The following is a 6,000-nucleotide window of genomic DNA, read 5'->3' on the forward strand; positions in this document are numbered from 1 at the left end:
ATAGCCGGCGGATGCAATTTCCATCCTTGAATTTTCTCGCATATATTAACGTGGAAAAGGGTCGACCGATCGACGGAGAACGTGAGAATAGAAACGGCGAACTGGAACGCGCGTTATCGCCGCGTTAACGACGCTCTTAAAGAAGCAGAAGCTGCAACCAACCCTTTTCCATTGTCCGCTATTTCGCAGATGTCCGATCGCGCGGACGCTAAGTAGTCGAAGAAACGCCGATTGCCCTCTGATCGATCGATTTCCAGTGAAATACAAATACTTCCTGGATAATCTAGCGATCTAGCGATCTCGAGAAAAAGTCGAGAGAAACGGGGCAGAAGGAGAGGACGTCGGAGGTTCGAGTTGGCAAGATTTTAGGCTGCAAAGAGAAATCGAAGGGAAGAAAGGAGAAGGAAAGACGGGAGGCAGGAGTTAGCGGAAAGAAAGAAGGAGGTACGAGTAGCAATGGTTACAGCAGAATAAACTCCTCAATAATGAGTTCCGCGAGTGAATTCCCTCGGCACGGAGAGGCTCGAGATAATAAAACAGAGCGACTGGGACGCAACCGAGCGACGGTGGTAGTAACGGTAGTTGCGATAGTATTGGTGGACGAGGGATGGCGAGGGTGCGGGGGTTGCACACCGGCAAGAGTAATAGTAAGAGGCAATAAAATATAATGAAATAACATCCAATCCAGGAGAGATATTGTGAAAATATTATTACTAACTTATTACTTGCTGGGCACGGTGCACCACGCTCTCTACGTTTTTCTCCTTTTTCTCCCCTTTTTTCTCTCCTTTTTTCTCCGCTCGGGTCTTCCCGCTTCGTCGGCCCCTTGCGTACGCATATCCTCTCTTTCCCTCTCTATTTTCCCCTTTCGCTCTCTTCACCTTGCCGACCGGTTCGTTCTACCCTTCGACCGGCTTTCCTCCTACCGCAGTCTAGATGAAAATTTCCATTGAACGTGGCGGATATCTACGCGTAGCGCGAAATTTCATACGGCATTATCCTGCCCAATGTTTCTCGGTATTTGCCAGGCGTAAGGGTAACGCGAGGAAAAGCGGCGCGTAATTGCGACCACGCGACCCGACCATCGATCCAAAATAGTCACGCGTGTTCGATGGTTGTGTGGTCGAACGGATGAACAGCCGAAAGAGCGAACGGTGGCGATCGACTCGACCGGGCTATTTGAAATGCAAAGTACACGCTAAGCGGATTATCTGACAGGAAAGATCGGCCAACCGGCGGAGGAAAAAACCTGATTACGAAGCGAGATATCTAGGGAGATCGCAGTCGGTGACGACAGACGGTTATATAAAAGATAGAGAAACGTGTACGCGTACGTATACGACGTACCGTGGCGTATCGTAGCGTGTCGTGGCCGTGGCGCACCATGGCGCATCGTAGCGTACCGCGGTAGGCGGCGGTACCGGTATTCGACCAACAGCAGGAGCAACGAATTGGCGTAAAGGAAGAGCGTATTAGCGGCTAGCGAAAGAGGAAGAGGCGATCGTGAGCGGAAGGGAGATGCGAGCCCGTAACAATCCTATCTGACGGTGTAAATCTCCGGCCGTTGTAACGAAGCGGCAAATCGAAACTAAACGGTAGACCATGAATGGGAAATCAGAAAATAACGTTACGGCGCGCGAGGCCGCGCACTTCCGCCAGGGACAGCTCGTGCACGGGGGGAATGTGCTCGCGAACCGCTCCACCAAGTACTTACATACGTGTTCCACGATGTCGCTCGTGCCTACCGTGTACTATGCGAACCTTCGTCCTACCTTTTCCCTCTCTTTTCTCTCTTTCATCTTCTTTTCCCCAAAATCTATCGTCGAACATGTCCCTGAATATTCGCGATCTCGTCTTTATTTCGATAATTTGTATCTTCCGTGGCGGAAGATAGCCGCGTGATATAGAAAAGTAGACGTTTGATCGAACGTAGCGTGGAATGGTAGAGAGGTCGGATCGAACGAAGAAGAAGAGATGGTTTTGGGAAATTTCGATGCGAGCTACAACGATGGCCATTATTCGCGTTAGCGGTTTACGTTGGCGGTAATTTGCAAGAGTAGAACGATTTGCCGGGACAGCTCCGCTTATATAAATAATATATCGTTATGCGAAAGAGCGCATAAGCGAGTAGCGAGAAGAAGAGAGGAGAGGAGGAGAGATGGGGCTCGTCCGTGTCCGATGCACGTGTCTTTGCAGCAAGTTACGTAAGTGCATCCCGTACACTCTACACGATAACCGATATATACGTAGGTGAATACGAGTAGAACGTACACAACTTGGAAGGAAATCGGCACACGATAGCGGTCTCATGATGCACAGCCTGTACGAATAGTAAGTATTATAATGTCTTTATCGTTATGACTGGTATTCCATGCGACGTACGAATTAAATAAGATGGTCTCGTGACGCTTGTCTTCCGTTGTTAAGTAAATCGACGAACGAATCGTTGCGAAAGAGTAATATCTTTATCCGTGGAATAGCGTTTAAATGAAATAAAATTCGCGCGAGGACATTGCATATCCGTTATTAGGAAAATCGGTGCGCGACATTCTCACAATATACATACAATATAATACAGACATAAGAATAGGTTCTATCGACGTAACTACCATTCCTTCGAGCGCATAAATTAACTCTCCTTTTTACGAGGCTACGTTTCCGTCATTAACTCGCCGCGTTCTGCCATCTTACGCATCGCTTCCAGTATCAATCAAAATTTACATTCCTAAATGTTCGTTGGAAAATGTTCAAGACACCGTATGAAATTGTAAAGGTGTGTGCGTGCGTATGAGTGTCCGCACCTGCGTGTACGTTAGCGCGTGGGTGGGATGTTTCCAACGCACGACGCATCGCTCGTAATTCTTTCACTTCCGCGTATCGCGCTCCTTTCTGCTTATTCGTTTACTCTCTAAGTAAACGATACGCATCGCCGATTCTCGATCGTCGCTGGACAAACGCGTTTCCAAGTTCCGCCTTATTTTCTATTTCAATTGGCGATCTCGTCGCGCGATTTCGTTTCGCCAACGATCCGTATCCTACAACATCGATCTCGCAACGGAAACTCCGCGTATTTGCAATGGTACGCGGCGAATGTTAGCACGCATAATGCCTTTTAATTCTCACGTGTCTGAAAACGTGATCGCTTGGATTCTCTTTCTGCCGATACGTCGCGGCAGTTACGTTCCCGGTTCTGTCTCCTTTCTCCCTTATTCCGTCTTTCTGTCCGTTATATGGTTGGTCTCCTCAACTTCGACGCGATTCTCTTTCGATTCGACAGCCAACGTTTAAATTGTAAATGTATCGTTATCCCGTTGTTGGTTGGGCGGAGGTTGGCGCGCGAAAGGAATCGACTGTTAAGCGTAGGCTCAACTATCGCGTGCAAATGCGTGCAACTATTTTTCCGCAGGTGGACGAACGTATGAATAAAATACAGTTCCTAGCCGAAGATTTGCCGAGTCGCCAAGTCGTTCTTCGCGGCATTTGCATCCGCATTACGAGACCGTGTATACCGCCGACTTGCGTAATATTATAATCAGCCTCGTGAAAATAAATAACTACGGCGTCTACATGGTCACCTCTCTTCGCCCCTCTTACTCTTTTTACCTATTCGCTAGATAACTATCTTTCCGTTTCCTGTTGACGGGTCGCGGTAACTATGCGTATATCCACGTACATCGTGCCACTGCTACGAGGAACAAAGAATCGAGCAAACGATCCCTGGCCTTCTCCCCAAGACGATCAACCGTTCGTGTGTTTGCGATTTTCGAAAATCGACCTGTTCAAAAATAATTATAATCATTGGATTATCTCGGCACGATTTCCGATTTCATTCCACCGACAGGTAACAACCTGTAGGTTACGGCGCCGAACGAACGTACGTACGTTCGTTCCATTTTTCCTTGTTTACAGTTTCCTGGTCGACGTTTCTCTATCAAGTAGCAACGTTCTCGCGAAGACTGTGAACGTGCGTTGAAAAAAAGTTGGCGTCGGATCGTCTAGCGCTACTCGGTTACGCGATTCCGAAGAAGAAGTTTCACGCGTGGCAGCAAAAGTGTCGAAGAATCGGACGATGCTACGGAGAGCGTATATCCTGCGTTTCAGCATTCTAGGCGAGAATTAACGCAAATTATTCGTGCGCGGACGAGCTCGGAAGTCGTAAAAACTGAGAACAGCGACACGGTTCGCGTCCTCGTTCCCGAAAACAAAGTAATCGAGTTCGCGGTCCGACTGGCTGCCAAGCTACTTCCAAGACGTTACACATCGGAAAGCCGTTGCGTCGCATCGCGTTGCATTACGTTGCGTAAGGAGTGCGTTCGGAGTACTCGCCGTTCGACTACCGATTTCAGTCCTTTCCATCCGATTCTCCACGGTTCTCTCTTTCTCCTACCCAATACCTGTCTATTCCGTGTTCTTGCACGCACGGTCTCTCGTGCAGAGAAAGAGAAAGAGAGAGAAAGAGAGATAGAGAGAGAGAGAGAGGGAAAGAGAGGATCGGCAGGTAGGTACGTACGAACGCGCAAATGACAAAACACGTATTACGTGTAACTGGAGTCCGTGCTAGAGATCAATACACATAATAGAGGGTATCTATAGCGCGCGCAACCCGTGCTCATTTACTTAATTGTGTTCTATTCGGTATAACCGAGGTATGTTGTGCGACTCGTGTAGGTACGCGGCTGCCTACACCCCTCTTACCGTGCCTCGCCGCTTTGGCCACCCTTCGGAGCATTGCTCTCCCCCGCCCCGCCTTGTCCCACCTCGCCCCCCGGACGCCCACCCTCCTCTACCCTCGCCGCCCTCTCGTCACCACCCCCCGCCTCGTACTCCTGGTGGTGCTGCTGCTGCTGCTGCTGCTGCTCCTCCTCCTCCTCCTCCTCCTCCTCCTCCACCTCTTCCTCTTCCTCCTGTTCCCTGCTACCCTAGTCCCACCCGTTGCCCCCTCGCTACCACCCCTGATGTCCATAGGGCCGAGTGTGCGTAATATTCAGACGTATAACGTATAACGTACCGGGGCCACGTAGGTACATTGGCATCAATTTATGGGGTGGGAGGGTGCAGCAGATATATACGATCCGATAGGGTTGAATATCTCGTGCTTTTGTGCCCATCTACACCTCCTCGTTTCCATCTCTGCTCGTCTTTCTCTCAACGAGCCTCCGCCACTCTCGCTTCGTTTCGCCTCGCCTCGCCTCGCCTCGCCTCGTCTCATCTCGTCACCCCCTTCCCGGCCCTTTCTCCCATTATCTTCTTGCGTATGCTTTCTCTTCCGCGTTTCTCTCCTCCTCTCTTCCCTTCCGTTCTCGTCTTCTTCTGTCTCGCGTTATACCGCTCTCCGCTCTTCTTCAGCGTGTGCCTCGTATCGTTTCGCATCTGGTCGTTCGCCGCGAACCATCTCAAAGAGTGCTTCGACCTCGACCGCGACGCGACGCCGATCCCTCGATCGTTCGATCGAGTCGAGGATCTCCTCGAGCCGAGCGGAAACCTTGCGTTCCGTTGTTACGCGACAAAGGAAATCCTACAACAGGATGGGATCGCGGTGAAATTTCTTTGGGGGAAGGCTGACTTGTATCGTACCGCTACCCTACTGTACCAGGATAGAGGGTAGAGTAGAATTAAAAGAAGAACGCGCGGCCGAAGGCTTCGGATGGCGCGAATAATTCGCAAACGAGTGTAATTCGGCGTAACGAGCCGAAATTCGAGCGCACGACGACCAATGCTAATAAGCGCGCGTGATATCGCAAGAATTTTCCAGCGAGAAAATCCGAAAGCGATCCGCGGGTCAGCCGGCCGACAACTGCGACGAACGACCAACAACAAAATGTCGACCGCAATTATGCTGTAATTAACTTGGAAACGTACACATACAGGCGCGCGTACGGGCGCACGCACAATCCCCTCAGCTACGTCGTGGACAGAGCCGCGGAAACGTGTAACCCGTTGGAGAGCGAGCACGAGCGCGCGGCTGCTCGCTCACACCGACAACAAAAACACACCAACGCC

The sequence above is a fragment of the Bombus huntii genome, chromosome 1 (assembly GCF_024542735.1).
Source record: "Bombus huntii isolate Logan2020A chromosome 1, iyBomHunt1.1, whole genome shotgun sequence".
Classification (NCBI taxonomy): Eukaryota; Metazoa; Arthropoda; class Insecta; order Hymenoptera; family Apidae; genus Bombus; species Bombus huntii.